Raw genomic sequence first — 13,018 nt, forward strand, 5'->3', positions numbered from 1 at the left:
AGTAAAGGTGGTAGAGGTGCGGAGGAAATCTCATCAGCTATTTTAAAATGGGTATAAAGTGTAATTCCTACTTATACTGTGAACGAAATAACACTATGGTCAGATAATGGCTAGGGCCAAAATAAAAATATTGCTGTTATGAAGTGTTGCTTCTTTATAATACAAAAATTTCCGCAAATAAAATGTGTCAGTGTGAAGTACTATCTGAAAGATCACACACGTATAGGGGCCGACATGATACATGCATTAATAGAAAGGAAACTCAAGAAACTAAACAACATAATTATCCTAACACTTTGGGACAGGCAGCAACGAGTGCGCCTAAGGTCGAGAAACTGTCACCTGCACAAAATGGACCAAGAAGATTTTAAACAGATTAATGCACTCTTTACAGGGAAAAGTGCCCCATTCATTCACAGGAAAAAAAAACTGTTGAGGAAGAGAACTTTCGTCTATCGATCTGTGATCACTTCGACACAGGCAGACGGAATGGTTTAGTAAGAAACATCATTTGATAGAGAGTTCCAAGCAGCTGATCTCAGCAGAATGAAAAGGAGAGGTGGCTGATTGGAGCATGGCACGCGTAGGTTTCCAGCACATTCAACGCTGAAGGCAGCTGTCCCAATATCACAACAGAAGTTTCAATGATCTAATTTCTCTGTCACCTTATGCACCTAGCGTTTGTCATGCATTTTATAAGAATCGATTTCAGCAATAGAGGTTATCCTGACTATGGTGACAATGATTCCTTGGAGGACTGAAATGCATTCTTTCACGATACTGCGTTCCGTGCCTTATCAATTTTTTCACCACTCACTGCTGTCTGTGCAAACTAAGTGGACACTTGGTTGGTGGATGATGGGAGCGCTAGTGAAGATATGTTCCTTTAAGAGCGGAGCAATTGGAGCAATAGTACACCTACCAGGATTAGCAAAATGATTCCACATATTTAATATCAATCTGTTTATCATTGGATTTGAAATAACCTTGCTAACAACAATCCAATGATGACGACACGTAGTTCATGAAGGAACATATCTGTCCCATCAGCCACTGTGCCGAGTGTGAATTTAGTTTGTCTCTGTAATACTGTACTGTTAAAGTTTGTACTTTAGGAATTCTATTCATTAATAAAACATGTTTCCATTACTACTAGTCATGTTTTTCATAATTACGACAACTTATTAACAATGTAAATATTACGAATTGTGTAACTGACTTTAGAAACTAATGCCGTTATGTCCAAAATGCAACGTTCATGCTCTAATGTGTACAGCAGTATGTTCTCAACAAATTGTCAAATTAGTTTTATTAAAACAGTATTTCCATTAAGTATATAAAGCCATTCACAACGTCTCAATGTTTCGTGGAGCGATTATTATTAATTAAGAAAGAAACATGCATTTTAAGTTGGAAACAATCGAAAAGTGGCTCTCCTGAACAAATACATTTTTGGGCTATGGTGTCCTTTACCTACAGGGTATAGACAAATACTTTACATTTAACTGCGGAGGGTTCTAGCGACTTTTACGCTGGGCAACCTTTCTCCCACTTATTCATACCGGTTTCCGAAACTCATCTACAACAGCTTCGTTTGGCTCTACTGATTCACTACAATCCTAGGAGCCACCCTTTGAATACGTTTGATGTCGTGCCTATCTGATAAGGACACAAAACTATTGATAAGTGCTCTAAAAATGGCTACACTAGTGTGTATACTATTTCCTTAAGACTTCCCAGAACCCTCCCGGGTTTCCCATTCTCCTTCCCTAATTTTGGTTTTACGTGTTCGTATCATTTCTTTGTGTGTGTGTGTGTTTTATGGTCTTCAGTCCGAAGACGATGATGCATCTCTCCTTGCTAGTCTATCCTGTGTAAGCCTCTTCATCTATACATAACTACTTTCCTCTATGATTTCCCTCATCCGCTCACTCTCCTATTGCCACAACCCCCACTCCTTCGGTTATAATATTGAAAATTCCTTATCAACCCATTCCTTATTTTGGTCAAGTTGTGCCATAAATTTCTTATTCCTCGGCGTTTTCCCTAGGAGTTAGTCGTTTTCGACCTCCAACAGGGTTCTTTTATTCCAGTCAACCAATCCTAGTTTCCTGTCTTCCACTGCTTCCTGTAGGTAATTTTTCCCATCTTAGTCCTGGCCTACCTCTCCTTCTTCTTCTGTACAGCTCCTACCTAAGTTTAACATCTTCATTGGCCTCCTATGGTTCCTCATTCGCTGTGTGTGCCCATACCACTGATGAGTTCTACCCTCCAAAGTTCTTGTTATGTAGCGCATTATACGCATTCGCCTCCATACCACCTCATTTCGTGTCCTGTCTTGCCTTGTTAACTGCAGACATCTTCCCTTATAGTGCATTTCCACTGTTGTAATTTTCTCTGTAAGTTTTCTTGTCTGAGGCCATATTTCAGGTCCATATAGAACTTTGTTCTCCACCACACTATCAAATATTCTTTTATAAGTGCGCTGCCGAATATAATTGTTCCTTATTAACACATATAAAGCTTTAATAGCTCTCTTCCCCACCGCTGTTGTGAAACTAATATCCTTGTCCCCTGTACTAGACTTATCTATTATTATTGCCATTAAATATTTGTAACTTCTCCAGGGTTTTATTTCTACTTCATCTGTGTCAGTTTTCACAAAATCCTGTCCCATATAAGAACTCTCTATTTTATCCAGATTTATTCTCAAACTGTGATTGCTTCGCTCTTCTTTAAGATTTCTCATCGTGTATTTCATACCGTCTTTATCTTGAGAGAATATTACCTAGTCATCTTAAGACTACTTTGCTCTTCACTTAAGGTCGACATATCCTTTACCTTTTCACCCCAATTCGGTTCAATTCCTCCTCATTAGTTATTCGACCACTCAACTAATTTCTAAAATTCTGTAGCACAACGTTTCAAAAGCTGCTATTCTCTTCGTTTTTAACTGCTTATCGTCCATGCGTCACTTCCGTACAAGGCTTTACTCCAGACAAATGCCTTCCGCAAAGGCGTTCTAACATTTAAATTTGTATTCGATTTCAACATATTCGTCTTCAATAGAAATACCTTTTTCGCTATTGTTAAGCAGCATTTTACATCCTCTCTACTTCTGTCATTAACAGTTATTTTGATGCTCAAACTTGTAACGATATATAGATTTTTTTCTATACACATCAGCAATTGCGATAACATGTGATTTTTTGTAAGTTGTTCATCACTTGTTTTGATACATTCTTTTTCTTCTTCTGTTTCAGCTAGTTTACTCTATCCTGTCTTGGCCACTACTTATGTAAGCATCTGTAATTCTTAGTTAATAATAATTGCATTAATTGGAAATGCTGTATGACTGTTTATTTTAAGAAGAATAATCACCATTTTCACAGCTGAGGAACCGGTCTTCTAGTGGCTGTAAATAAGTAACCCATTGGACTCGTATTCAGGAGGACGACAATTCAAACCCGCGTCCGGCCATCCCGATGTAGGTTTATTTCTCGTCTCTAATGGCCTCGTTTTCGTTGGGGCTTTAATACACCAATCTCCTCTTCTCCAGTACTTTCACCACTTTCCGGAATAACGGCTTACCGACGAACAATTATCAATATTTTCTGCAATTAGAAATTGCGAGCCTGTTATCCCGGTAGCGAAGTATGAGCCTACATAACTCCATTCAGCGATGTAACTTTTCTTTTCGGTCGGAGAGGGAGAGTTATAAACTCATCTTGGGGATTTACTGTCTCATTTTCTCTCATATCTGCGTCATCTAATTTAATTAGAGTCCATTCTGTTAAGATTCTTTTATTTTTATTGATTTTTCATCTCAAGACTCTTTCCAAGACACTATCCATACCGTTCAACTGCTCCTGCAAGTTCATTATCGCCTCTGACAGAATAACAATGCCATCGAGAAATCTGAAAGTTTTTATTCCTCGAGCCTGTACGTTCATTCTCCTTCCAGATTTCTCCTTGATTTCATTTACTGCTTGCTCAGTGTACAGTCTGACTAACATCGGGAAGAGGCTTAACCCTTGTTTCCCTTAAAAACCCTTCGACTTTTATCACTGCAGTCTGGTACCTGTACAAAGCAGAAGATAATTTTCCGCTTCCAGTATTTTACCTCTGCTAGCTTCAGATTCAAAGAGTGTGTTTCAGTCAACATTGTCAAGGGCTTTCTCTAAATATACAAATGCTATAAATGTAGGCTTGCGTTTCTGCATCCTGTCTTCTACAACGATTTGCACAGTGGTATGAATAAAAAAGAGAACATTCTCAGAGCAAAAGAATATTCTCTGAGAAAGTTCTCAATTACCTATCAAGAACACATCTTAAGCATATTCCCTGAGGAAGGAGTTCTTCCTCGCTACCTCCCCGCCTTCTTGAGGATTTCTAGGTTTGTCAGCCGCGTCCGGCACAGAACACACTCGTAATCTTAACATTTCATTCAACCTGCTCAAACAGCCAAACTATTCAACGTACAAAAATGTAACTGGGATCACTATGATCTGGAAGAGTTGCACTACATTTCGATTTTACTTTCGTGTGCGGCAACAAATTATTAAGATGATATACGGGCAGCTTCCAAAAAATGCATTTTCTGTCGATTTTACTGAATTTTTTCGGCAAGCGGGAAACTTTTTTGTTATCGAAGATAGGTGAACACATTATGGGAACGAAACATTAAGAACAAATCACATCTTCGTCTCCTCCAGAACTTTGTCAGAGTTTTCTGAGAGTAGATAATTTTGGTTAAATATCACGCTTAATGGTCCGCGCGATTCAGGTACCGACACAAGCGGCCGTCTGCGTGTTTCGTTACGAGAAACAGGTTGCTAGATTTGTGATAATCCAGTTACCACTGCACCTCATCCGCCTTCTTATTGCTAACATAATAAGAAGGGTAGTAGAAGTAATCCATTTAACTACAGACCTATATCATTGACGTCGGTTAGCAGTAGGGTTTTGGAGCATATACTGTATTCAAACATTATGAATCACCTCGAAGGGAACGATCTATTGACACGTAATCAGCATGGCTTCAGAAAACATCGCTCTTGTGCAACGCAGCTAGCTCTTTATTCGCACGAAGTAATGGCCGCTATCGAAAGGGGATCTCAAGTTGATTCCGTATTTCTAGATTTCCGGAAAGCTTTTGACACCGTTCCTCACAAGCGACTTCTAATGAAGCTGCGGACCTATGGGGTATTGTCTCAGTTGTGCGACTGGATTCGTGATTTCCTGTCAGGAAGGTCGCAGTTCGTAGTAATAGACGGCAAATCATCGAGTAAAACTGAAGTGATATCAGGTGTTCCCCAGGAAACCGTCCTGGGTCCTGTGCTGTTCCTGATCTATATAAATGACCTGGGTGACAATCTGAGCAGTTCTCTTAGATTGTTCGCAGATGATGCTGTAATTTACCGTCTAGTAAGGTCATCCGAACGCCAGTATCAGCTGCAAAGCGATTTAGAAAAGATTGCTGTATGGTGTGTCAGGTGGCAATTGACGCTAAATAACGAAAAGTGTGAGATGATCCACATGAGTTCCAAAAGAAATCCGTTAGAATTCGATTACTCGATAAATAGTACAATTCTCAAGGCTGTCAATTCAACTAAGTACCTGGCTGTCAAAATTACGAACAACTTCAGTTGGAAGGACCACATAGATAATATTGTGGGGAAGGCGAGCCAAAGGTTGCGTTTCATTGGCAGGACACTTAGAAGATGCAACAAGTCCACTAAAGAGACAGCTTACACTACACTCGTACGTCCTCTGTTAGAATATTGCTGCGCGGTATGGGATCCTTACCAGGTAGGATTGACGGAGGACATCGAAAGGGTGCAAAAAAGGGCATCTCGTTTTGTATTATCACGTAATAGGGGAGAGAGTGTGGCAGATATGATACACGAGTTGGGATGGAAGTCATTACAGCAAAGACGTTTTTCGTCGCGGCGAGACCTTTTTACGAAATTTCAGTCACCAACTTTCTCTTCCGAATGCGAAAATATTTTGTTGAGCCCAACCTACATAGGTAGGAATGATCATCAAAATAGAGCTCGAACAGAAATGTTTAGGTGTTCGTTTTTCCCGGCGCTGTTCGGGAGTGGAATAGTAGAGAGATAGTATGATTGTGGTTCGATGAACCCTCTGCCAAGCACTTAAATGTGAATTGCAGAGTAGTCATGTAGATGTAGATGTAGAGATTGACATAATAAAATATAAGATTAATGCTGTGAGGAAACATGATGAAGAACATCGGAAAATGTCAGTGACACAGTTGTCTGGTGTCTAACTGACCAGAACACGGCAAGTGCCATAAACTTCGCTTGGTGGAAGATGCATCAAAATAAGTGAACACATGTCCCGGCTTATCAATAGATACTCGACTGCCTCTGACAAAACGACGACCAAAGTTTTCGAGGTACTATGTCTTTTAGCGAGTACATAGTTCAGCTGAAGGTATAACGCAGTGGCTAGAGTTTGTTTCTCGTTTATCTACCCATACCCTTAGAATATTTGCAAGTGAGTAGCCTTTACTTGTATGTGTGTTATCGTAAATATAAATCTGGGAATGTGAAGTGACAACCTAAATGTGCTACTGAGCTCAAAGCCACATCACTTAGATGAAACTGAAGAGAATCCTGTGTGTGTGCGGAAAGCGATCTCATTCATAAGCAGATAAATAAGCAAACCAATAATTTCACACTCAGTGGACTTGGTCGGTGCAAACAGTTCGTAAAAAAACAACGTAAAAGCGAGTATAAGGATTTACCTGAAACACACGAAAATTTCTGCGCTGACATATGGCTGTGATAAAATAAAGAAACTGACAGAACTTACATTGCACAAAGGAAACGATACAATCACGTATTAAGAATCTCACCTGCAAAATGTCCGTCCCGATAGCTGAGTGGTCAGCATGACGGATTGCCGTCCGGTGGACCCGGGTTCGATTCCCACCTGGGTCGGGGACTTTCTCCGCTCAGGGACTGGGTGTTGTGCTGTCTTCATCATCATTTCATCAACATCCGGAGCGCAGGTCGCCCAATGTGGCGTCGAATGTAATAAGACCTGCACCAAGGCGGCCGGACCTGCCCCGCAAGGGGCTCCTGGCCAATGACGCCAAACGCTCATTTCCATTCTACCTGCAAAATGAAGTACTGGCAGAAATACGAACACAGCAAAACTATGCAACAGCTCAAAAAATTCTGATAAAAAAGCGAACTACAGTTTGTCTAGGGAAACTGTGTTCATAATCTTGACACAATATGCCAATGAAAAACATGAATCAACCTTTAAGTTCCGCAATTTCTGTTAGGAAGGAACTTAAAAAAAGACTCTGATACGAAATTTAATTTAATTACTTCCATGGTACAGTAAATTAACTCAGAAGATCAGTCAATAGGATAATTGCCAAAAACTCGACTGCGATGAGGATGAAGTGGATCGACAATGCAAGTCTGCAAAAATAAAAATAAACTTCTTAACCCATCAAACAATACCTTGTTCTCCATTTCGAAACCTTTTTATGTCCGTATGCTATCCAACCATTGTCGTGAATCATCATTCCTCCTCGTAATAAATCTGCAACTCGCGAAATTCCAAAAGTACGTCCATGCATTAGATTGTACACTCAACGAAAAATCCGCCTACTGCACACTGCAGCTATCCACTATTGGCTGTGAAAGATTCTACGACTCCACAATGCTGACAAAGATACTGTTCCCTAACAACAGTTTCTCTGACCACAATTCTTCAAATACAATATTTTCCTTTACAAATATTAACACATCCAGTAATATCATCAGAAAATATCCATCGTACGGATTACTGTACGAATGTTTTCCAATGTATTTTGAAAAAAAAAACGTTGTCCTTATTCATCTACTAATTGTGTAGAGCATGAACAGAAAGTAGATAAAATAAAATAAATGAATAAAAAATTATCTGAAGGTGTTTTTGGTGAAATTCTTGTACAGTATCTTGATTAGATTCATGATCAGCTGCAAGCGTAGGTTCTCGGTAGAGCGATCCGGCATGTGTGGTTTGGAAATATTGCTATGGGGTGAAGTCTTCAGCACCGTTAACGACGTTTCTTTCCCGAGTGAGATTCACACGATGAAATGTCACTGTTGCAAACCTGCCTTCACGCATGCTCGTGATCGGTACCATGCAATGGAATGTACCAAACTCTCCTGAACAATAAACCTAAGAATAAAATATAAGAATTGGTATGAGAATTTGATATCAGACTTTAAAAATATTGAAATTATCATACAGGTATAATATCCGTATGACACTTATTGTGAATCTCATTTGTAGTTTTACAATTAATATAATGCCTGTGTCCTCCATAACTTGACATGAAACATTCGTGTAGTTAATTTCAACGAACACGGTTGGATAAATGAAAATAAATAAATAAAAATAATAACAGGGTTTCGAAGATAGGGTTCAAAAGTGAGAGGCTGCACTGCAAGAGACAGGCGGGGCCCCTGTATTATAGAGCCCAAAAAGGCATCTGAAGTACGTCGAAAACTTTGACAGTCGAGTATCTGCAGATAAATCGAGGCAATAGCCCCTGTATTATAGAGCCCAAAAAAGCATCTAAAAATACGTCGAAAACTTTGACAGTCGAGTATCCGCAGATAAACCGAGGCAAGTGTTTAGTTATTTTGATCCCTCTTCCTCTGAGCAAAGTTTCTGTGAAACAGGGTTATGGCATTTGCCATGTTCTCCTCAGCAGTCTTCTTTGACATGAGTCAGAAGGCCTGAGGCTGCTGCATGGCACAAAAATATTTTTATTATCGCTTCGTTTGAAAGGTGTCCCCCACCCACTTATTCTTTTATGATTTTCGGACATTTTATTGTTAAACCCGCATAGAATTCCATAGTTTCTCCTCAGTATATCTTCGGGCTATGTACACTACTGGCCATTAAAATTGCTACACCACGAAGATGATGTGCTACAGGCGCGAAATTTAACCGACAGGAAGAAGATGCTGTGATACGCAAATGATTAGCTTTTCAGAGCATTCACACAAGGTTGGCGCCGGTGGCGACACCTACAACGCGCTGACATGAGGAAAGTTACCAACCAATTTTTCATACAGAAACAGCAGTAGACCGGCGTTGCCTGGTGAAATGTTGTTGTGATGCCTCGTGTAAGGAGAAGAAATGCGTACCATCACGTTTCCGACTTTGATAAAGGTCGGATTGTAGCGTATCGCAGTTGCGGTTTATCGTGTCGCGACATTGGTGCTGGCGTTGGTCGAGATCCAATGACTGTTAGTGGGTTCAGGAGGGTAATACGGAACGCCGTGCTGGATCGCAGCGGCCTCGTATCACTAGCAGTCGAGATGACAGGCATCTTATCCGCATGGCTGTAACTGATCGTGCAGCCACGTCTCGATCAATGAGTCAACAGATGGGGACGTTTGCAAGACAACAACCATCTGCACGAAAAGTTCGACGACGTTTGCAGCAGCACGGACTATCAGCTCGGAGACCATGGCTGCGGTTACTCTTGACGCCGCATCTCAGACAGGAGCGCCTGCGATGGTGTACTCAACGACGAACCTGGGTGCACGAATGGCAAAACGTTATTTTTTCGGATGAATCCAGGTTCTGTTTACTGCATCATGATGGTCGCATCCGTGTTTGGCGACATCGCGTTGAACGCAAATTGGAAGCGTGTATTCGTCACCGCCATACTGGCGTATCACCCGACATGATGGTACGGAGTGCCATTGGTTACACGTCTCGGTCACCTATTGTTCACATTGACGGCACTTTGAACAGTGGACGGTACATTTCAGATGTGTTACGACCCGTGGCTCTACCCTTCATTCGATCCCTGCGAAACCCTACATTTCAGCACGACAGCATGTCGCAGGTCCTATACGGGCCTTTCTGGACACAGAAAATGTTCGACTGATGCCCTGGCCAGCACATTCTCCAGATCACTCACCAAATGAAAACGTTTGGTCGATGGTGGTCGAACAACTGGCTCGTCGCAATACGCCAGTCACTACTCTTGATGAACTGTGGTATCGTGTTGCAGCTGCATAGACAATGAATAGCCGTTTATCATCTGCATCCTTTTTGGTGTAGGAGTTTTAATGGCCAGTAGTGTATATCATTTTTTGCCTTCATAGCAACATAAATTCTGTGATTAAAATATAATTAACTCCCTCGGTAGAACTTAAACTGAACATAACTTACGCGGCTAGAGGTATGCTACAGAACACAATTCAAAAATGTTCTTCGCGTTGAGCAAGTTCCTCCCACTCTTGTACTCAACGTGAGAACATTCTAAGGTGAAGTGTATTCTCTGACTCGTTTTATTCATGAGAACGTGAGAATGTTTCCTGGAATTCCGAGAATGAACTACATTCTCCGTTTTATTCATACTACCCAAATGACAGTTTTGTGTTTTCGTGGTGTGTCCCTCCATTTCTATGGAACTCAGAATATTCTTTGTCTACAACCTGCACCCGTACATTCCTTATGTGTATTCCCGTATAGGGGAGACATTTTAATTTAATGTCGCTTCCGCGGTGACGCTGGATAAATACGACATTGCAGTGCCTGTTTTTTTTTCCAGAAGTACGATGCATGCATGTCCGAAGAAATATTTCCGTACGGAAATATACATAATGAACACACGGTTGCAGCCTCTAGACAGATGGTTGACGACATGCCGAAGTTTGGGTCTGGTCGTGAGTCGTGCTCGATTGCCTAAAGGTAAGGCAAACGCTCGCGATAAGTGGGAAATCCAGCTTTGAGTCTCGATCCGGCACAAATTTTCATTGCGTCATGCGATTGTACAGGGTGGTCCATTGATCGTGACGGGAGCAAATATCTCACCATATAAGCGTCAAACTACAAAGAACGAAACTTGTCTACCTTGAAGGGGGAAACAAGATAGCACTACGGTTGGCACGCTAGATCGCGCTGCATATTTTAAAATAGGAACCCCCATTTTTTTATTACATATTCGTGTAGTACGTAAAGAAATATGAATGTTTTAGTTGGACCACTTTTTTCGCTATGTGATAGATGGCGCTCTAATAGTCACAAACATATGGCTCACAATTTGAGACGAACAGTTGGTAACAGGTAGGTTTTTTAAATTAAAATACAGAAGGTAGGTACTTTTGAAGATTTTATTTCGGTTGTTCCAATGTGGTACATGTACCTTTGTGAACTTATCATTTCTGAAAACGCATGCTGTTACAATGTGATTACCTGTAAATACCACATTAATGCAATAAATGCTCAAAATGATGTCCGCCAACATCATTGCATTTGGCATTACGTGTAACGACATTCCTCTCAACAGCTAGTAGTTTGCCTTCCGTAATGTTCCCTCATGCATTGACAATGCGCTGACGCATGTTGTCAGGTGTTGTCGGTGGATCACGATATCAAATATCCTTCAACTTTGCCCAGAGAAAGAAATCCCGTGACGTCAGATCCGGTGAACGTGCGGACCACGGTATGCTGCTTCGACGACCGGTCCACCTGTCACGAAATATGCTATAATACCGCTTCAACAGGACGCGAGCTATGTGCCGGACGTCCATCATGTTGGAAGTACATCGCCATTCTGTCATGCAGTGAAACATCTTGTAGTAACATTGGTAGAACATTACGTAGGAAATCAGCGTGTACTGCACCACTTAGATTACCATCGATAACACGGGGTCAATTATCTTTCCCCCCATAATGCCGCACCACACATTAACCCGCCAAGGTCGCTAATGTTCCACTTGTCGCAGCCATCGTGGATTTTCCGTTGCCCAATAATGCATATTATGCTGGTTTACGTTACCACTGTTGATGAATGAAGCTTCGTCGCTTAATAGAACGCGTGCCAAAAATTTGTCATCGTCCCTTAATTTCTCTTGTGCCCAGTGGCAGAACTGTACACGACGTTCAAGCCATGCAACTTCTGGTGTACAGAAACATGGTACGGGTGCAATTGATGTTGATGTAGCATTCTCAACATCGATGTTTTTGAGATTCCCGATTCTCGCCCAATTTGTCTGATACTGATGTGCGGATTAGCCGCGACAGCATCTAAAACACCTACTTGTGCATCATCATTTGTTGCAGGTCATGGTTGACGTTTCACATGTTGCTGAACACTTCCTGTTTCCTTAAATAATGTAACTATCCGGCGAACGGCCCGGACACTTGGATGATGTCGTCCAGGATACCGAGCAGCGTACATAGCACACGCCCGTTGGGCATTTTTATCACAAAAGCCATACATCAACACTATATCGACCTTTTCCTAAATTGGTAAACAGTCCATTTTAACACGGGTAATGTATCACGAAGCAAATACCGTCCGCACTGGCGGAATGTTACATGATAGCACGTAATTATACTTTGTGACTCTTACAGCGCCATCTATCACAAAGCGAAAAACGTTGTCCAACTAAAACATTCATATTTCATTACGTACTACATGAGTATGTAACAAAAGTGGGGGTTCCTATTTTAAAAAACGCAGTTGATATCCGTTTGACCGACGGCAGCGCCATCTAGCCGGCCAACCATAGCGCCATCTGGTTCCCCCTTCAAAGTAGACGAGTTTCGTTCTTTATAGGTTTTTCGTTTGTTGCTTATTTCGTGAGCTATTTGGCCTGGTCGCTATCAGTGGAGCACCCTGTATATGATGTTTCATAATTCATCGGTACATGTTATACATTTCTTGAGTTTGTAGAGGGTACGTAATAGATGAAGTTTTACATACGAGCCCACGTCCGGAGGTGTCTTCCAACGACGCTGCAGAGCGTCGAAGTTATAGGCGCCGCTGCCTGTAAATGTATGTACGAGTATATAAAGGGCGATTCCATGATGATGTTACAAACTTTCTGGCATGATGGAGAAGGATAAATGAGTCAATTTGAGGTAAGAGTCAAATGGTTCAAATGGCTCCGAGCACTATGGGACTTAACATCTGTGGTCGTCAGTCCCCTAGACTTAGAACTACTTAAACCTAACT

Source organism: Schistocerca gregaria, chromosome 2, assembly GCF_023897955.1.
Source record: "Schistocerca gregaria isolate iqSchGreg1 chromosome 2, iqSchGreg1.2, whole genome shotgun sequence".
NCBI lineage: Eukaryota > Metazoa > Arthropoda > Insecta > Orthoptera > Acrididae > Schistocerca > Schistocerca gregaria.